The sequence below is a fragment of the Vipera berus genome, assembly GCF_964194415.1.
Source record: "Vipera berus genome assembly, chromosome: 11".
NCBI lineage: Eukaryota > Metazoa > Chordata > Lepidosauria > Squamata > Viperidae > Vipera > Vipera berus.
Genome location: NC_138214.1, coordinates 19,384,998 through 19,407,297, shown reverse-complemented (window position 1 = coordinate 19,407,297; position 22,300 = coordinate 19,384,998).

Sequence of the window (22,300 nt, the reverse complement as noted above, 5' to 3'; positions counted from 1 at the left end):
GTTTTTCGAATTTGAGCTCTTTCTGCAATGGGCACTTTTCATACTATAAGCAGTTTTTCCTAACAAATGCAAGATATAACATGGGCTATCTCCGCAAGGAAACTTCAGATCTGCAAAAGTCATGGTTTTTTGGTGTTCATTGAGCCGGGGGAACATGAATACGTGTTTGTTTTTCGAATTTGAGCTCTTTCTGCAATGGGCACTTTTCATGCTTTAAGCAGTTTTTCCTAACAAATGCAAGATATAGCATGGGCTATCTCCGCAAGGAAACTTCACATCTGCAAAGGTCATGGTTTTTTGGTCTTCAGGGAGGCAGGGGAACAGGAATATGTGTTTGTTTTGCGAATTTGAGCTCTTTCTGCAATGGGCACTTTTCATACTATAAGCAGTTTTTCCTAACAAATGCAAGATATAGCATGGGCTATCTCCGCAAGGAAACTTCAGATCTGCAAAAGTCATGGTTTTTTCGTCTTCGGGGAGGCAGGGGAACAGGAATATGTGTTTGTGTTGCGAATTTGAGCTCTTTCTGCAATGGGCACTTTTCATGCTCTAAGCAGTTTTTCCTAACAAATGCAAGATATAGCATGGGCTATCTCCGCAAGGAAACTTCAGATCTGCAAAAGTCATGGTTTTTTGGTCTTCGGGGAGGCAGGGGAACATGAATATGCGTTTGTTTTTTGAATTTGAGCTCTTTCTGCAATGGGCACTTTTCATACTATAAGCAGTTTTTCCTAACAAATGCAAGATATAGCATGGGCTATCTCCGCAAGGAAACTTCAGATCTGCAAAACCCATGGTTTTTTGGTGTTCAGTGAGCGGGGGGAACATGAATACGTGTTTGTTTTTCGAATTTGAGCTCTTTCTGCAATGGGCACTTTTCATGCTCTAAGCAGTTTTTCCTAACAAATGCAAGATATAACATGGGCTATCTCCGCAAGGAAACTTCAGATCTGCAAAAGTCATGGTTTTTTGGTCTTCGGGGAGGCAGGGGAACATGAATATGTGTTTGTTTTTTGATTTTGAGCTCTTTCTGCAATGGGCACTTTTCATACTATAAGCAGTTTTTCCTAACAAATGCAAGATATAGCATGGGCTATCTCCGCAAGGAAACTTCAGATCTGCAAAAGTCATGGTTTTTCGTCTTCGGGGAGGCAGGGGAACAGGAATATGTGTTTGTTTTTTGAATTTGAGCTCTTTCTGCAATGGGCACTTTTCATACTATAAGCAGTTTTTCCTAACAAATGCATGATATAGCATGGGCTATCTCCGCAAGGAAACTTCAGATCTGCAAAAGTCATGGTTTTTCATCTTCGGGGAGGCAGGGGAACAGGAATATGTGTTTGTTTTTCGAATTTGAGCTCTTTCTGCAATGGGCACTTTTCATGCTCTAAGCAGTTTTTCCTAACAAATGCAAGATATAGCATGGGCTATCTCCCCAAAGAAACTTCAGATCTGCAAAAGTCATGATTTTTTCGTCTTCGGGGAGGCAGGGGAACAGGAATATGTGTTTGTTTTTCGAATTTGAGCTCTATCTGCAATGCGCACTTTTCATGCTATAAGCAGTTTTTCCTAACAAATGCAAGATACAACATGGGCTATCTCCGCAAGGAGACATCCGATCTGCAAAAGTCATTGTTTTTGGGAGTTCAGTGAGCCGGGGGAACATGAATACGTGTTTGTTTTTCGAATTTGAGCTCTTTCTGCAATGGGCACTTTTCATGCTCTAAGCAGTTTTTCCTAACAAATGCAAGATATAGCATGGGCTATCTCCGCAAGAAAACTTCAGATCTGCAAAAGTCATGGTTTTTTGGTCTTCGGGGAGGCAGGGGAACAGGAATATGTGTTTGTTTTGCGAATTTGAGCACTTTCTGCAATGGGCACTTTTCATACTATAAGCAGTTTTTCCTAACAAATGCAAGATATAGCATGGGCTATCTCCGCAAGGAAACTTCAGATCTGCAAAAGTCATGGTTTTTTCGTCTTCGGGGAGGCAGGGGAACAGGAATATGTGTTTGTGTTGCGAATTTGAGCTCTTTCTGCAATGGGCACTTTTCATGCTCTAAGCAGTTTTTCCTAACAAATGCAAGATATAGCATGGGCTATCTCCGCAAGGAAACTTCAGATCTGCAAAAGTCATGGTTTTTTGGTCTTCGGGGAGGCAGGGGAACATGAATATGCGTTTGTTTTTTGAATTTGAGCTCTTTCTGCAATGGGCACTTTTCATACTATAAGCAGTTTTTCCTAACAAATGCAAGATATAGCATGGGCTATCTCCGCAAGGAAACTTCAGATCTGCAAAACCCATGGTTTTTTGGTGTTCAGTGAGCGGGGGGAACATGAATACGTGTTTGTTTTTCGAATTTGAGCTCTTTCTGCAATGGGCACTTTTCATGCTCTAAGCAGTTTTTCCTAACAAATGCAAGATATAGCATGGGCTATCTCCGCAAGGAAACTTCAGATCTGCAAAAGTCATGGTTTTTTGGTCTTCGGGGAGGCAGGGGAACATGAATATGCATTTGTTTTTTGAATTTGAGCTCTTTCTGCAATGGGCACTTTTCATGCTCTAAGCAGTTTTTCCTAACAAATGCAAGATATAGCATGGGCTATCTCCGCAAGGAAACTTCAGATCTGCAAAAGTCATGGTTTTTTGGTGTTCAGTGAGCTGGGGGAACATGAATACGTGTTTGTTTTTCGAATTTGAGCTCTTTCTGCAATGGGCACTTTTCATGCTCTAAGCAGTTTTTCCTAACAAATGCAAGATATATCATGGGCTATCTCCACAAGGAAACTTCAGATCTGCAAAACTCATGGTTTTTTGGTGTTCAGTGAGCTGGGGGAACATGAATACGTGTTTGTTTTTCAAATTTGAGCTCTTTCTGCAATGGGCACTTTTCATGCTCTAAGCAGTTTTTCCTAACAAATGCAAGTTATAGCATGGGCAATCTCCGCAAGGAAACTTCACATCTGCAAAAGTCATGGTTTTTTGATCTTCGGGGAGGCAGGGGAACAGGAATATGTGTTTGTTTTTCGAATTTGAGCTCTTTCTGCAATGGGCACTTTTCATACTATAAGCAGTTTTTCCTAACAAATGCAAGATATAACATGGGCTATCTCCGCAAGGAAACTTCAGATCTGCAAAAGTCATGGTTTTTTGGTGTTCATTGAGCCGGGGGAACATGAATACGTGTTTGTTTTTCGAATTTGAGCTCTTTCTGCAATGGGCACTTTTCATGCTTTAAGCAGTTTTTCCTAACAAATGCAAGATATAGCATGGGCTATCTCCGCAAGGAAACTTCACATCTGCAAAGGTCATGGTTTTTTGGTCTTCAGGGAGGCAGGGGAACAGGAATATGTGTTTGTTTTGCGAATTTGAGCTCTTTCTGCAATGGGCACTTTTCATACTATAAGCAGTTTTTCCTAACAAATGCAAGATATAGCATGGGCTATCTCCGCAAGGAAACTTCAGATCTGCAAAAGTCATGGTTTTTTCGTCTTCGGGGAGGCAGGGGAACAGGAATATGTGTTTGTGTTGCGAATTTGAGCTCTTTCTGCAATGGGCACTTTTCATGCTCTAAGCAGTTTTTCCTAACAAATGCAAGATATAGCATGGGCTATCTCCGCAAGGAAACTTCAGATCTGCAAAAGTCATGGTTTTTTGGTCTTCGGGGAGGCAGGGGAACATGAATATGTGTTTGTTTTTTGAATTTGAGCTCTTTCTGCAATGGGCACTTTTCATACTATAAGCAGTTTTTCCTAACAAATGCAAGATATAGCATGGGCTATCTCCGCAAGGAGACATCCGATCTGCAAAACTCATGGTTTTTTGGTGTTCAGTGAGCTGGGGGAACATGAATACGTGTTTGTTTTTCGAATTTGAGCTCTTTCTGCAATGGGCACTTTTCATGCTCTAAGCAGTTTTTCCTAACAAATGCAAGTTATAGCATGGGCTATCTCCGCAAGGAAACTTCACATCTGCAAAAGTCATGGTTTTTTGGTCTTCGGGGAGGCAGGGGAACAGGAATACGTGTTTGTTTTTCGAATTTGAGCTCTTTCTGCAATGGGCACTTTTCATGCTATAAGCAGTTTTTCCTAACAAATGCAAGATATAACATGGGCTATCTCCGCAAGGAAACTTCAGATCTGCAAAACTCATGGTTTTTTGGTGTTCAGTGAGCCGGGGGAACATGAATACGTGTTTGTTTTTCGAATTTGAGCTCTTTCTGCAACGGGCACTTTTCATACTATAAGCAGTTTTTCCTAACAAATGCAAGATATAACATGGGCTATCTCCGCAAGGAAACTTCAGATCTGCAAAAGTCATGGTTTTTTGGTCTTCGGGGAGGCAGGGGAACATGAATATGCATTTGTTTTTTGAATTTGAGCTCTTTCTGCAATGGGCACTTTTCATGCTCTAAGCAGTTTTTCCTAACAAATGCAAGATATAGCATGGGCTATCTCCGCAAGGAAACTTCAGATCTGCAAAAGTCATGGTTTTTTGGTGTTCAGTGAGCTGGGGGAACATGAATACGTGTTTGTTTTTCGAATTTGAGCTCTTTCTGCAATGGGCACTTTTCATGCTCTAAGCAGTTTTTCCTAACAAATGCAAGATATATCATGGGCTATCTCCACAAGGAAACTTCAGATCTGCAAAACTCATGGTTTTTTGGTGTTCAGTGAGCTGGGGGAACATGAATACGTGTTTGTTTTTCAAATTTGAGCTCTTTCTGCAATGGGCACTTTTCATGCTCTAAGCAGTTTTTCCTAACAAATGCAAGTTATAGCATGGGCAATCTCCGCAAGGAAACTTCACATCTGCAAAAGTCATGGTTTTTTGATCTTCGGGGAGGCAGGGGAACAGGAATATGTGTTTGTTTTTCGAATTTGAGCTCTTTCTGCAATGGGCACTTTTCATACTATAAGCAGTTTTTCCTAACAAATGCAAGATATAACATGGGCTATCTCCGCAAGGAAACTTCAGATCTGCAAAAGTCATGGTTTTTTGGTGTTCATTGAGCCGGGGGAACATGAATACGTGTTTGTTTTTCGAATTTGAGCTCTTTCTGCAATGGGCACTTTTCATGCTTTAAGCAGTTTTTCCTAACAAATGCAAGATATAGCATGGGCTATCTCCGCAAGGAAACTTCACATCTGCAAAGGTCATGGTTTTTTGGTCTTCAGGGAGGCAGGGGAACAGGAATATGTGTTTGTTTTGCGAATTTGAGCTCTTTCTGCAATGGGCACTTTTCATACTATAAGCAGTTTTTCCTAACAAATGCAAGATATAGCATGGGCTATCTCCGCAAGGAAACTTCAGATCTGCAAAAGTCATGGTTTTTTCGTCTTCGGGGAGGCAGGGGAACAGGAATATGTGTTTGTGTTGCGAATTTGAGCTCTTTCTGCAATGGGCACTTTTCATGCTCTAAGCAGTTTTTCCTAACAAATGCAAGATATAGCATGGGCTATCTCCGCAAGGAAACTTCAGATCTGCAAAAGTCATGGTTTTTTGGTCTTCGGGGAGGCAGGGGAACATGAATATGTGTTTGTTTTTTGAATTTGAGCTCTTTCTGCAATGGGCACTTTTCATACTATAAGCAGTTTTTCCTAACAAATGCAAGATATAGCATGGGCTATCTCCGCAAGGAGACATCCGATCTGCAAAACTCATGGTTTTTTGGTGTTCAGTGAGCTGGGGGAACATGAATACGTGTTTGTTTTTCGAATTTGAGCTCTTTCTGCAATGGGCACTTTTCATGCTCTAAGCAGTTTTTCCTAACAAATGCAAGTTATAGCATGGGCTATCTCCGCAAGGAAACTTCACATCTGCAAAAGTCATGGTTTTTTGGTCTTCGGGGAGGCAGGGGAACAGGAATACGTGTTTGTTTTTCGAATTTGAGCTCTTTCTGCAATGGGCACTTTTCATGCTATAAGCAGTTTTTCCTAACAAATGCAAGATATAACATGGGCTATCTCCGCAAGGAAACTTCAGATCTGCAAAACTCATGGTTTTTTGGTGTTCAGTGAGCCGGGGGAACATGAATACGTGTTTGTTTTTCGAATTTGAGCTCTTTCTGCAACGGGCACTTTTCATACTATAAGCAGTTTTTCCTAACAAATGCAAGATATAACATGGGCTATCTCCGCAAGGAAACTTCAGATCTGCAAAAGTCATGGTTTTTTGGTGTTCAGTGAGCTGGGGGAACATGAATACGTGTTTGTTTTTCGAATTTGAGCTCTTTCTGCAATGGGCACTTTTCATACTATAAGCAGTTTTTCCTAACAAATGCAAGATATAGCATGGGCTATCTCCGCAAGGAAACTTCAGATCTGCAAAAGTCATGGTTTTTTCGTCTTCGGGGAGGCAGGGGAACAGGAATATGTGTTTGTGTTGCGAATTTGAGCTCTTTCTGCAATGGGCACTTTTCATGCTCTAAGCAGTTTTTCCTAACAAATGCAAGATATAGCATGGGCTATCTCCGCAAGGAAACTTCAGATCTGCAAAAGTCATGGTTTTTTGGTCTTCGGGGAGGCAGGGGAACATGAATATGCATTTGTTTTTTGAATTTGAGCTCTTTCTGCAATGGGCACTTTTCATGCTCTAAGCAGTTTTTCCTAACAAATGCAAGATATAGCATGGGCTATCTCCGCAAGGAAACTTCAGATCTGCAAAACTCATGGTTTTTTGGTGTTCAGTGAGCTGGGGGAACATGAATACGTGTTTGTTTTTCGAATTTGAGCTCTTTCTGCAATGGGCACTTTTCATGCTCTAAGCAGTTTTTCCTAACAAATGCAAGTTATAGCATGGGCTATCTCCGCAAGGAAACTTCACATCTGCAAAAGTCATGGTTTTTTGATCTTCGGGGAGGCAGGGGAACAGGAATATGTGTTTGTTTTTCGAATTTGAGCTCTTTCTGCAATGGGCACTTTTCATACTATAAGCAGTTTTTCCTAACAAATGCAAGATATAACATGGGCTATCTCTGCAAGGAAACTTCAGATCTGCAAAAGTCATGGTTTTTTGGTGTTCTTTGAGCCGGGGGAACATGAATACGTGTTTGTTTTTCGAATTTGAGCTCTTTCTGCAATGGGCACTTTTCATGCTCTAAGCAGTTTTTCCTAACAAATGCAAGATATAGCATGGGCTATCTCCGCAAGGAAACTTCAGATCTGCAAAAGTCATGGTTTTTTCGTCTTCGGGGAGGCAGGGGAACAGGAATATGTGTTTGTGTTGCGAATTTGAGCTCTTTCTGCAATGGGCACTTTTCATGCTCTAAGCAGTTTTTCCTAACAAATGCAAGGTATAGCATGGGCTATCTCCGCAAGGAAACTTCAGATCTGCAAAAGTCATGGTTTTTTGGTCTTCGGGGAGGCAGGGGAACATGAATATGTGTTTGTTTTTCGAATTTGAGCTCTTTCTGCAATGGGCACTTTTCATACTATAAGCAGTTTTTCCTAACAAATGCAAGATATAACATGGGCTATCTCTGCAAGGAAACTTCAGATCTGCAAAAGTCATGGTTTTTTGGTGTTCATTGAGCCGGGGGAACATGAATACGTGTTTGTTTTTCGAATTTGAGCTCTTTCTGCAATGGGCACTTTTCATGCTCTAAGCAGTTTTTCCTAACAAATGCAAGATATAGCATGGGCTATCTCCGCAAGGAAACTTCAGATCTGCAAAAGTCATGGTTTTTTCGTCTTCGGGGAGGCAGGGGAACAGGAATATGTGTTTGTGTTGCGAATTTGAGCTCTTTCTGCAATGGGCACTTTTCATGCTCTAAGCAGTTTTTCCTAACAAATGCAAGGTATAGCATGGGCTATCTCCGCAAGGAAACTTCAGATCTGCAAAAGTCATGGTTTTTTGGTCTTCGGGGAGGCAGGGGAACATGAATATGCGTTTGTTTTTTGAATTTGAGCTCTTTCTGCAATGGGCACTTTTCATACTATAAGCAGTTTTTCCTAACAAATGCAAGATATAACATGGGCTATCTCCGCAAGGAAACTTCAGATCTGCAAAAGTCATGGTTTTTTGGTGTTCAGTGAGCTGGGGGAACATGAATACGTGTTTGTTTTTCGAATTTGAGCTCTTTCTGCAATGGGCACTTTTCATGCTCTAAGCAGTTTTTCCTAACAAATGCAAGTTATAGCATGGGCTATCTCCGCAAGGAAACTTCACATCTGCAAAAGTCATGGTTTTTTGATCTTCGGGGAGGCAGGGGAACAGGAATATGTGTTTGTTTTTTGAATTTGAGCTCTTTCTGCAATGGGCACTTTTCATACTATAAGCAGTTTTTCCTAACAAATGCAAGATATAACATGGGCTATCTCCGCAAGGAAACTTCAGATCTGCAAAAGTCATGGTTTTTTCGTCTTCGGGGAGGCAGGGGAACATGAATATGTGTTTGTGTTGCGAATTTGAGCTCTTTCTGCAATGGGCACTTTTCATGCTCTAAGCAGTTTTTCCTAACAAATGCAAGATATAGCATGGGCTATCTCCGCAAGGAAACTTCAGATCTGCAAAAGTCATGGTTTTTTGGTCTTCGGGGAGGCAGGGGAACATGAATATGCATTTGTTTTTTGAATTTGAGCTCTTTCTGCAATGGGCACTTTTCATGCTCTAAGCAGTTTTTCCTAACAAATGCAAGATATAGCATGGGCTATCTCCGCAAGGAAACTTCAGATCTGCAAAACTAATGGTTTTTTGGTGTTCAGTGAGCTGGGGGAACATGAATACGTGTTTGTTTTTCGAATTTGAGCTCTTTCTGCAATGGGCACTTTTCATGCTCTAAGCAGTTTTTCCTAACAAATGCAAGTTGTAGCATGGGCTATCTCCGCAAGGAAACTTCACATCTGCAAAAGTCATGGTTTTTTGATCTTCGGGGAGGCAGGGGAACAGGAATATGTGTTTGTTTTTCGAATTTGAGCTCTTTCTACAATGGGCACTTTTCATACTATAAGCAGTTTTTCCTAACAAATGCAAGATATAACATGGGCTATCTCCGCAAGGAAACTTCAGATCTGCAAAAGTCATGGTTTTTTGGTCTTCAGGGAGGCAGGGGAACAGGAATATGTGTTTGTTTTGCGTATTTGAGCTCTTTCTGCAATGGGCACTTTTCATACTATAAGCAGTTTTTCCTAACAAATGCAAGATATAGCATGGGCTATCTCCGCAAGGAAACTTCAGATCTGCAAAAGTCATGGTTTTTTCGTCTTCGGGGAGGCAGGGGAACAGGAATATGTGTTTGTGTTGCGAATTTGAGCTCTTTCTGCAATGGGCACTTTTCATGCTCTAAGCAGTTTTTCCTAACAAATGCAAGATATAGCATGGGCTATCTCCGCAAGGAAACTTCAGATCTGCAAAAGTCATGGTTTTTTGGTCTTCGGGGAGGCAGGGGAACATGAATATGCGTTTGTTTTTTGAATTTGAGCTCTTTCTGCAATGGGCACTTTTCATGCTCTAAGCAGTTTTTCCTAACAAATGCAAGATATAGCATGGGCTATCTCCGCAAGGAGACATCCGATCTGCAAAACTCATGGTTTTTTGGTGTTCAGTGAGCTGGGGGAACATGAATACGTGTTTGTTTTTCGAATTTGAGCTCTTTCTGCAATGGGCACTTTTCATGCTCTAAGCAGTTTTTCCTAACAAATGCAAGTTATAGCATGGGCTATCTCCGCAAGGAAACTTCACATCTGCAAAAGTCATGGTTTTTTGGTCTTCGGGGAGGCAGGGGAACAGGAATACGTGTTTGTTTTTCGAATTTGAGCTCTTTCTGCAATGGGCACTTTTCATGCTATAAGCAGTTTTTCCTAACAAATGCAAGATATAACATGGGCTATCTCCGCAAGGAAACTTCAGATCTGCAAAACTCATGGTTTTTTGGTGTTCAGTGAGCCGGGGGAACATGAATACGTGTTTGTTTTTCGAATTTGAGCTCTTTCTGCAATGGGCACTTTTCATACTATAAGCAGTTTTTCCTAACAAATGCAAGATATAACATGGGCTATCTCCGCAAGGAAACTTCAGATCTGCAAAAGTCATGGTTTTTTGGTGTTCAGTGAGCTGGGGGAACATGAATACGTGTTTGTTTTTCGAATTTGAGCTCTTTCTGCAATGGGCACTTTTCATACTATAAGCAGTTTTTCCTAACAAATGCAAGATATAGCATGGGCTATCTCCGCAAGGAAACTTCACATCTGCAAAAGTCATGGTTTTTTGGTCTTCGGGGAGGCAGGGGAACATGAATATGCATTTGTTTTTTGAATTTGAGCTCTTTCTGCAATGGGCACTTTTCATGCTCTAAGCAGTTTTTCCTAACAAATGCAAGATATAGCATGGGCTATCTCCGCAAGGAAACTTCAGATCTGCAAAACTCATGGTTTTTTGGTGTTCAGTGAGCTGGGGGAACATGAATACGTGTTTGTTTTTCGAATTTGAGCTCTTTCTGCAATGGGCACTTTTCATGCTCTAAGCAGTTTTTCCTAACAAATGCAAGATATAGCATGGGCTATCTCCGCAAGGAAACTTCAGATCTGCAAAAGTCATGGTTTTTTGGTCTTCGGGGAGGCAGGGGAACATGAATATGCATTTGTTTTTTGAATTTGAGCTCTTTCTGCAATGGGCACTTTTCATGCTCTAAGCAGTTTTTCCTAACAAATGCAAGATATAGCATGGGCTATCTCCGCAAGGAAACTTCAGATCTGCAAAACTCATGGTTTTTTGGTGTTCAGTGAGCTGGGGGAACATGAATACGTGTTTGTTTTTCGAATTTGAGCTCTTTCTGCAATGGGCACTTTTCATGCTCTAAGCAGTTTTTCCTAACAAATGCAAGTTATAGCATGGGCTATCTCCGCAAGGAAACTTCACATCTGCAAAAGTCATGGTTTTTTGATCTTCGGGGAGGCAGGGGAACAGGAATATGTGTTTGTTTTTCGAATTTGAGCTCTTTCTGCAATGGGCACTTTTCATACTATAAGCAGTTTTTCCTAACAAATGCAAGATATAACATGGGCTATCTCTGCAAGGAAACTTCAGATCTGCAAAAGTCATGGTTTTTTGGTGTTCATTGAGCCGGGGGAACATGAATACGTGTTTGTTTTTCGAATTTGAGCTCTTTCTGCAATGGGCACTTTTCATGCTCTAAGCAGTTTTTCCTAACAAATGCAAGATATAGCATGGGCTATCTCCGCAAGGAAACTTCAGATCTGCAAAAGTCATGGTTTTTTCGTCTTCGGGGAGGCAGGGGAACAGGAATATGTGTTTGTGTTGCGAATTTGAGCTCTTTCTGCAATGGGCACTTTTCATACTATAAGCAGTTTTTCCTAACAAATGCAAGATATAACATGGGCTATCTCTGCAAGGAAACTTCAGATCTGCAAAAGTCATGGTTTTTTGGTGTTCATTGAGCCGGGGGAACATGAATACGTGTTTGTTTTTCGAATTTGAGCTCTTTCTGCAATGGGCACTTTTCATGCTCTAAGCAGTTTTTCCTAACAAATGCAAGATATAGCATGGGCTATCTCCGCAAGGAAACTTCAGATCTGCAAAAGTCATGGTTTTTTCGTCTTCGGGGAGGCAGGGGAACAGGAATATGTGTTTGTGTTGCGAATTTGAGCTCTTTCTGCAATGGGCACTTTTCATGCTCTAAGCAGTTTTTCCTAACAAATGCAAGGTATAGCATGGGCTATCTCCGCAAGGAAACTTCAGATCTGCAAAAGTCATGGTTTTTTGGTCTTCGGGGAGGCAGGGGAACATGAATATGCGTTTGTTTTTTGAATTTGAGCTCTTTCTGCAATGGGCACTTTTCATACTATAAGCAGTTTTTCCTAACAAATGCAAGATATAACATGGGCTATCTCCGCAAGGAAACTTCAGATCTGCAAAAGTCATGGTTTTTTGGTGTTCAGTGAGCTGGGGGAACATGAATACGTGTTTGTTTTTCGAATTTGAGCTCTTTCTGCAATGGGCACTTTTCATGCTCTAAGCAGTTTTTCCTAACAAATGCAAGTTATAGCATGGGCTATCTCCGCAAGGAAACTTCACATCTGCAAAAGTCATGGTTTTTTGATCTTCGGGGAGGCAGGGGAACAGGAATATGTGTTTGTTTTTTGAATTTGAGCTCTTTCTGCAATGGGCACTTTTCATACTATAAGCAGTTTTTCCTAACAAATGCAAGATATAACATGGGCTATCTCCGCAAGGAAACTTCAGATCTGCAAAAGTCATGGTTTTTTCGTCTTCGGGGAGGCAGGGGAACATGAATATGTGTTTGTGTTGCGAATTTGAGCTCTTTCTGCAATGGGCACTTTTCATGCTCTAAGCAGTTTTTCCTAACAAATGCAAGATATAGCATGGGCTATCTCCGCAAGGAAACTTCAGATCTGCAAAAGTCATGGTTTTTTGGTCTTCGGGGAGGCAGGGGAACATGAATATGCATTTGTTTTTTGAATTTGAGCTCTTTCTGCAATGGGCACTTTTCATGCTCTAAGCAGTTTTTCCTAACAAATGCAAGATATAGCATGGGCTATCTCCGCAAGGAAACTTCAGATCTGCAAAACTAATGGTTTTTTGGTGTTCAGTGAGCTGGGGGAACATGAATACGTGTTTGTTTTTCGAATTTGAGCTCTTTCTGCAATGGGCACTTTTCATGCTCTAAGCAGTTTTTCCTAACAAATGCAAGTTGTAGCATGGGCTATCTCCGCAAGGAAACTTCAGATCTGCAAAAGTCATGGTTTTTTGATCTTCGGGGAGGCAGGGGAACAGGAATATGTGTTTGTTTTTCGAATTTGAGCTCTTTCTACAATGGGCACTTTTCATACTATAAGCAGTTTTTCCTAACAAATGCAAGATATAACATGGGCTATCTCCGCAAGGAAACTTCAGATCTGCAAAAGTCATGGTTTTTTGGTCTTCAGGGAGGCAGGGGAACAGGAATATGTGTTTGTTTTGCGTATTTGAGCTCTTTCTGCAATGGGCACTTTTCATACTATAAGCAGTTTTTCCTAACAAATGCAAGATATAGCATGGGCTATCTCCGCAAGGAAACTTCAGATCTGCAAAAGTCATGGTTTTTTCGTCTTCGGGGAGGCAGGGGAACAGGAATATGTGTTTGTGTTGCGAATTTGAGCTCTTTCTGCAATGGGCACTTTTCATGCTCTAAGCAGTTTTTCCTAACAAATGCAAGATATAGCATGGGCTATCTCCGCAAGGAAACTTCAGATCTGCAAAAGTCATGGTTTTTTGGTCTTCGGGGAGGCAGGGGAACATGAATATGCGTTTGTTTTTTGAATTTGAGCTCTTTCTGCAATGGGCACTTTTCATGCTCTAAGCAGTTTTTCCTAACAAATGCAAGATATAGCATGGGCTATCTCCGCAAGGAGACATCCGATCTGCAAAACTCATGGTTTTTTGGTGTTCAGTGAGCTGGGGGAACATGAATACGTGTTTGTTTTTCGAATTTGAGCTCTTTCTGCAATGGGCACTTTTCATGCTCTAAGCAGTTTTTCCTAACAAATGCAAGTTATAGCATGGGCTATCTCCGCAAGGAAACTTCACATCTGCAAAAGTCATGGTTTTTTGGTCTTCGGGGAGGCAGGGGAACAGGAATACGTGTTTGTTTTTCGAATTTGAGCTCTTTCTGCAATGGGCACTTTTCATGCTATAAGCAGTTTTTCCTAACAAATGCAAGATATAACATGGGCTATCTCCGCAAGGAAACTTCAGATCTGCAAAACTCATGGTTTTTTGGTGTTCAGTGAGCCGGGGGAACATGAATACGTGTTTGTTTTTCGAATTTGAGCTCTTTCTGCAATGGGCACTTTTCATACTATAAGCAGTTTTTCCTAACAAATGCAAGATATAACATGGGCTATCTCCGCAAGGAAACTTCAGATCTGCAAAAGTCATGGTTTTTTGGTGTTCAGTGAGCTGGGGGAACATGAATACGTGTTTGTTTTTCGAATTTGAGCTCTTTCTGCAATGGGCACTTTTCATACTATAAGCAGTTTTTCCTAACAAATGCAAGATATAGCATGGGCTATCTCCGCAAGGAAACTTCACATCTGCAAAAGTCATGGTTTTTTCGTCTTCGGGGAGGCAGGGGAACAGGAATATGTGTTTGTGTTGCGAATTTGAGCTCTTTCTGCAATGGGCACTTTTCATGCTCTAAGCAGTTTTTCCTAACAAATGCAAGATATAGCATGGGCTATCTCCGCAAGGAAACTTCAGATCTGCAAAAGTCATGGTTTTTTGGTCTTCGGGGAGGCAGGGGAACATGAATATGCATTTGTTTTTTGAATTTGAGCTCTTTCTGCAATGGGCACTTTTCATGCTCTAAGCAGTTTTTCCTAACAAATGCAAGATATAGCATGGGCTATCTCCGCAAGGAAACTTCAGATCTGCAAAACTCATGGTTTTTTGGTGTTCAGTGAGCTGGGGGAACATGAATACGTGTTTGTTTTTCGAATTTGAGCTCTTTCTGCAATGGGCACTTTTCATGCTCTAAGCAGTTTTTCCTAACAAATGCAAGTTATAGCATGGGCTATCTCCGCAAGGAAACTTCACATCTGCAAAAGTCATGGTTTTTTGATCTTCGGGGAGGCAGGGGAACAGGAATATGTGTTTGTTTTTCGAATTTGAGCTCTTTCTGCAATGGGCACTTTTCATACTATAAGCAGTTTTTCCTAACAAATGCAAGATATAACATGGGCTATCTCTGCAAGGAAACTTCAGATCTGCAAAAGTCATGGTTTTTTGGTGTTCATTGAGCCGGGGGAACATGAATACGTGTTTGTTTTTCGAATTTGAGCTCTTTCTGCAATGGGCACTTTTCATGCTCTAAGCAGTTTTTCCTAACAAATGCAAGATATAGCATGGGCTATCTCCGCAAGGAAACTTCAGATCTGCAAAAGTCATGGTTTTTTCGTCTTCGGGGAGGCAGGGGAACAGGAATATGTGTTTGTGTTGCGAATTTGAGCTCTTTCTGCAATGGGCACTTTTCATGCTCTAAGCAGTTTTTCCTAACAAATGCAAGATATAGCATGGGCTATCTCCGCAAGGAAACTTCAGATCTGCAAAAGTCATGGTTTTTTGGTCTTCGGGGAGGCAGGGGAACATGAATATGCGTTTGTTTTTTGAATTTGAGCTCTTTCTGCAATGGGCACTTTTCATACTATAAGCAGTTTTTCCTAACAAATGCAAGATATAACATGGGCTATCTCCGCAAGGAAACTTCAGATCTGCAAAAGTCATGGTTTTTTGGTGTTCAGTGAGCTGGGGGAACATGAATACGTGTTTGTTTTTCGAATTTGAGCTCTTTCTGCAATGGGCACTTTTCATGCTCTAAGCAGTTTTTCCTAACAAATGCAAGTTATAGCATGGGCTATCTCCGCAAGGAAACTTCACATCTGCAAAAGTCATGGTTTTTTGATCTTCGGGGAGGCAGGGGAACAGGAATATGTGTTTGTTTTTTGAATTTGAGCTCTTTCTGCAATGGGCACTTTTCATACTATAAGCAGTTTTTCCTAACAAATGCAAGATATAACATGGGCTATCTCCGCAAGGAAACTTCAGATCTGCAAAAGTCATGGTTTTTTCGTCTTCGGGGAGGCAGGGGAACATGAATATGTGTTTGTGTTGCGAATTTGAGCTCTTTCTGCAATGGGCACTTTTCATGCTCTAAGCAGTTTTTCCTAACAAATGCAAGATATAGCATGGGCTATCTCCGCAAGGAAACTTCAGATCTGCAAAAGTCATGGTTTTTTGGTCTTCGGGGAGGCAGGGGAACATGAATATGCATTTGTTTTTTGAATTTGAGCTCTTTCTGCAATGGGCACTTTTCATGCTCTAAGCAGTTTTTCCTAACAAATGCAAGATATATCATGGGCTATCTCCGTAAGGAAACTTCAGATCTGCAAAACTCATGGTTTTTTGGTGTTCAGTGAGCTGGGGGAACATGAATACGTGTTTGTTTTTCGAATTTGAGCTCTTTCTGCAATGGGCACTTTTCATGCTCTAAGCAGTTTTTCCTAACAAATGCAAGTTATAGCATGGGCTATCCGCAAGGAAACTTCACATCTGCAAAAGTCATGGTTTTTTGATCTTCGGGGAGGCAGGGGAACAGGAATATGTGTTTGTTTTTCGAATTTGAGCTCTTTCTGCAATGGGCACTTTTCATACTATAAGCAGTTTTTCCTAACAAATGCAAGATATAACATGGGCTATCTCTGCAAGGAAACTTCAGATCTGCAAAAGTCATGGTTTTTTGGTGTTCATTGAGCCGGGGGAACATGAATACGTGTTTGTTTTTCGAATTTGAGCTCTTTCTGCAATGGGCACTTTTCATGCTCTAAGCAGTTTTTCCTAACAAATGCAAGATATAGCATGGGCTATCTCCGCAAGGAAACTTCAGATCTGCAAAAGTCATGGTTTTTTGGTCTTCAGGGAGGCAGGGGAACAGGAATATGTGTTTGTTTTGCGTATTTGAGCTCTTTCTGCAATGGGCACTTTTCATACTATAAGCAGTTTTTCCTAACAAATGCAAGATATAGCATGGGCTATCTCCGCAAGGAAACTTCAGATCTGCAAAAGTCATGGTTTTTTCGTCTTCGGGGAGGCAGGGGAACAGGAATATATGTTTGTGTTGCGAATTTGAGCTCTTTCTGCAATGGGCACTTTTCATGCTCTAAGCAGTTTTTCCTAACAAATGCAAGATATAGCATGGGCTATCTCCGCAAGGAAACTTCAGATCTGCAAAAGTCATGGTTTTTTGGTCTTCGGGGAGGCAGGGGAACATGAATATGCGTTTGTTTTTTTTAATTTGAGCTCTTTCTGCAATGGGCACTTTTCATGCTCTAAGCAGTTTTTCCTAACAAATGCAAGATATAGCATGGGCTATCTCCGTAAGGAAACTTCAGATCTGCAAAAGTCATGGTTTTTTGGTGTTCAGTGAGCCGGGGGAACATGAATATGCATTTGTTTTTTGAATTTGAGCTCTTTCTGCAATGGGCACTTTTCATGCTCTAAGCAGTTTTTCCTAACAAATGCAAGATATAGCATGGGCTATCTCCGCAAGGAAACTTCAGATCTGCAAAAGTCATGGTTTTTTGGTGTTCAGTGAGCTGGGGGAACATGAATACGTGTTTGTTTTTCGAATTTGAGCTCTTTCTGCAATGGGCACTTTTCATGCAGTTTTTCCTAACAAATGCAAGATATATCATGGGCTATCTCCGCAAGGAAACTTCAGATCTGCAAAACTCATGGTTTTTTGGTGTTCAGTGAGCTGGGGGAACATGAATACGTGTTTGTTTTTCGAATTTGAGCTCTTTCTGCAATGGGCACTTTTCATGCTCTAAGCAGTTTTTCCTAACAAATGCAAGTTATAGCATGGGCAATCTCCGCAAGGAAACTTCACATCTGCAAAAGTCATGGTTTTTTGATCTTCGGGGAGGCAGGGGAACAGGAATATGTGTTTGTTTTTCGAATTTGAGCTCTTTCTGCAATGGGCACTTTTCATACTATAAGCAGTTTTTCCTAACAAATGGAAGATATAACATGGGCTATCTCCGCAAGGAAACTTCAGATCTGCAAAAGTCATGGTTTTTTGGTGTTCATTGAGCCGGGGGAACATGAATACGTGTTTGTTTTTCGAATTTGAGCTCTTTCTGCAATGGGCACTTTTCATGCTCTAAGCAGTTTTTCCTAACAAATGCAAGATATAGCATGGGCTATCTCCGCAAGGAAACTTCACATCTGCAAAGGTCATGGTTTTTTGGTCTTCAGGGAGGCAGGGGAACAGGAATATGTGTTTGTTTTGCGAATTTGAGCTCTTTCTGCAATGGGCACTTTTCATACTATAAGCAGTTTTTCCTAACAAATGCAAGATATAGCATGGGCTATCTCCGCAAGGAAACTTCAGATCTGCAAAAGTCATGGTTTTTTCGTCTTCGGGGAGGCAGGGGAACAGGAATATGTGTTTGTGTTGCGAATTTGAGCTCTTTCTGCAATGGGCACTTTTCATGCTCTAAGCAGTTTTTCCTAACAAATGCAAGATATAGCATGGGCTATCTCCGCAAGGAAACTTCAGATCTGCAAAAGTCATGGTTTTTTGGTCTTCGGGGAGGCAGGGGAACATGAATATGCGTTTGTTTTTTGAATTTGAGCTCTTTCTGCAATGGGCACTTTTCATACTATAAGCAGTTTTTCCTAACAAATGCAAGATATAGCATGGGCTATCTCCGCAAGGAAACTTCAGATCTGCAAAACCCATGGTTTTTTGGTGTTCAGTGAGCGGGGGGAACATGAATACGTGTTTGTTTTTCGAATTTGAGCTCTTTCTGCAATGGGCACTTTTCATGCTCTAAGCAGTTTTTCCTAACAAATGCAAGTTATAGCATGGGCTATCTCCGCAAGGAAACTTCACATCTGCAAAAGTCATGGTTTTTTGATCTTCGGGGAGGCAGGGGAACAGGAATATGTGTTTGTTTTTCGAATTTGAGCTCTTTCTGCAATGGGCACTTTTCATACTATAAGCAGTTTTTCCTAACAAATGCAAGATATAACATGGGCTATCTCCGCAAGGAAACTTCAGATCTGCAAAAGTCATGGTTTTTTGGTGTTCATTGAGCCGGGGGAACATGAATACGTGTTTGTTTTTCGAATTTGAGCTCTTTCTGCAATGGGCACTTTTCATGCTCTAAGCAGTTTTTCCTAACAAATGCAAGATATAGCATGGGCTATCTCCGCAAGGAAACTTCAGATCTGCAAAAGTCATGGTTTTTTGGTCTTCAGGGAGGCAGGGGAACAGGAATATGTGTTTGTTTTGCGTATTTGAGCTCTTTCTGCAATGGGCACTTTTCATACTATAAGCAGTTTTTCCTAACAAATGCAAGATATAGCATGGGCTATCTCCGCAAGGAAACTTCAGATCTGCAAAAGTCATGGTTTTTTCGTCTTCGGGGAGGCAGGGGAACAGGAATATGTGTTTGTGTTGCGAATTTGAGCTCTTTCTGCAATGGGCACTTTTCATGCTCTAAGCAGTTTTTCCTAACAAATGCAAGATATAGCATGGGCTATCTCCGCAAGGAAACTTCAGATCTGCAAAAGTCATGGTTTTTTGGTCTTCGGGGAGGCAGGGGAACATGAATATGCATTTGTTTTTTGAATTTGAGCTCTTTCTGCAATGGGCACTTTTCATGCTCTAAGCAGTTTTTCCTAACAAATGCAAGATATAGCATGGGCTATCTCCGCAAGGAAACTTCAGATCTGCAAAAGTCATGGTTTTTTGGCCTTCGGGGAGGCAGGGGAACATGAATATGCATTTGTTTTTTGAATTTGAGCTCTTTCTGCAATGGGCACTTTTCATGCTCTAAGCAGTTTTTCCTAACAAATGCAAGATATAGCATGGGCTATCTCCGCAAGGAAACTTCAGATCTGCAAAAGTCATGGTTTTTTGGTGTTCAGTGAGCTGGGGGAACATGAATACGTGTTTGTTTTTCGAATTTGAGCTCTTTCTGCAATGGGCACTTTTCATGCTCTAAGCAGTTTTTCCTAACAAATGCAAGATATATCATGGGCTATCTCCACAAGGAAACTTCAGATCTGCAAAACTCATGGTTTTTTGGTGTTCAGTGAGCTGGGGGAACATGAATACGTGTTTGTTTTTCGAATTTGAGCTCTTTCTGCAATGGGCACTTTTCATGCTCTAAGCAGTTTTTCCTAACAAATGCAAGTTATAGCATGGGCAATCTCCGCAAGGAAACTTCACATCTGCAAAAGTCATGGTTTTTTGATCTTCGGGGAGGCAGGGGAACAGGAATATGTGTTTGTTTTTCGAATTTGAGCTCTTTCTGCAGTGGGCACTTTTCATACTATAAGCAGTTTTTCCTAACAAATGCAAGATATAACATGGGCTATCTCCGCAAGGAAACTTCAGATCTGCAAAAGTCATGGTTTTTTGATCTTCGGGGAGGCAGGGGAACAGGAATATGTGTTTGTTTTTTGAATTTGAGCTCTTTCTGCAATGGGCACTTTTCATACTATAAGCAGTTTTTCCTAACAAATGCAAGATATAACATGGGCTATCTCCGCAAGGAAACTTCAGATCTGCAAAAGTCATGGTTTTTTCGTCTTCGGGGAGGCAGGGGAACATGAATATGTGTTTGTGTTGCGAATTTGAGCTCTTTCTGCAATGGGCACTTTTCATGCTCTAAGCAGTTTTTCCTAACAAATGCAAGATATAGCATGGGCTATCTCCGCAAGGAAACTTCAGATCTGCAAAAGTCATGGTTTTTTGGTCTTCGGGGAGGCAGGGGAACATGAATATGCATTTGTTTTTTGAATTTGAGCTCTTTCTGCAATGGGCACTTTTCATGCTCTAAGCAGTTTTTCCTAACAAATGCAAGATATATCATGGGCTATCTCCGTAAGGAAACTTCAGATCTGCAAAACTCATGGTTTTTTGGTGTTCAGTGAGCTGGGGGAACATGAATACGTGTTTGTTTTTCGAATTTGAGCTCTTTCTGCAATGGGCACTTTTCATGCTCTAAGCAGTTTTTCCTAACAAATGCAAGTTATAGCATGGGCTATCTCCGCAAGGAAACTTCACATCTGCAAAAGTCATGGTTTTTTGATCTTCGGGGAGGCAGGGGAACAGGAATATGTGTTTGTTTTTCGAATTTGAGCTCTTTCTGCAATGGGCACTTTTCATACTATAAGCAGTTTTTCCTAACAAATGCAAGATATAACATGGGCTATCTCTGCAAGGAAACTTCAGATCTGCAAAAGTCATGATTTTTGGTGTTCATTGAGCCGGGGGAACATGAATACGTGTTTGTTTTTCGAATTTGAGCTCTTTCTGCAATGGGCACTTTTCATGCTCTAAGCAGTTTTTCCTAACAAATGCAAGATATAGCATGGGCTATCTCCGCAAGGAAACTTCAGATCTGCAAAAGTCATGGTTTTTTGGTCTTCAGGGAGGCAGGGGAACAGGAATATGTGTTTGTTTTGCGTATTTGAGCTCTTTCTGCAATGGGCACTTTTCATACTATAAGCAGTTTTTCCTAACAAATGCAAGATATAGCATGGGCTATCTCCGCAAGGAAACTTCAGATCTGCAAAAGTCATGGTTTTTTCGTCTTCGGGGAGGCAGGGGAACAGGAATATGTGTTTGTGTTGCGAATTTGAGCTCTTTCTGCAATGGGCACTTTTCATGCTCTAAGCAGTTTTTCCTAACAAATGCAAGATATAGCATGGGCTATCTCCGCAAGGAAACTTCAGATCTGCAAAAGTCATGGTTTTTTGGTCTTCGGGGAGGCAGGGGAACATGAATATGCGTTTGTTTTTTTTAATTTGAGCTCTTTCTGCAATGGGCACTTTTCATGCTCTAAGCAGTTTTTCCTAACAAATGCAAGATATAGCATGGGCTATCTCCGCAAGGAAACTTCAGATCTGCAAAAGTCATGGTTTTTTGGTGTTCAGTGAGCCGGGGGAACATGAATATGCATTTGTTTTTTGAATTTGAGCTCTTTCTGCAATGGGCACTTTTCATGCTCTAAGCAGTTTTTCCTAACAAATGCAAGATATAGCATGGGCTATCTCCGCAAGGAAACTTCAGATCTGCAAAAGTCATGGTTTTTTGGTGTTCAGTGAGCTGGGGGAACATGAATACGTGTTTGTTTTTCGAATTTGAGCTCTTTCTGCAATGGGCACTTTTCATGCAGTTTTTCCTAACAAATGCAAGATATATCATGGGCTATCTCCGCAAGGAAACTTCAGATCTGCAAAACTCATGGTTTTTTGGTGTTCAGTGAGCTGGGGGAACATGAATACGTGTTTGTTTTTCGAATTTGAGCTCTTTCTGCAATGGGCACTTTTCATGCTCTAAGCAGTTTTTCCTAACAAATGCAAGTTATAGCATGGGCAATCTCCGCAAGGAAACTTCACATCTGCAAAAGTCATGGTTTTTTGATCTTCGGGGAGGCAGGGGAACAGGAATATGTGTTTGTTTTTCGAATTTGAGCTCTTTCTGCAATGGGCACTTTTCATACTATAAGCAGTTTTTCCTAACAAATGGAAGATATAACATGGGCTATCTCCGCAAGGAAACTTCAGATCTGCAAAAGTCATGGTTTTTTGGTGTTCATTGAGCCGGGGGAACATGAATACGTGTTTGTTTTTCGAATTTGAGCTCTTTCTGCAATGGGCACTTTTCATGCTCTAAGCAGTTTTTCCTAACAAATGCAAGATATAGCATGGGCTATCTCCGCAAGGAAACTTCACATCTGCAAAGGTCATGGTTTTTTGGTCTTCAGG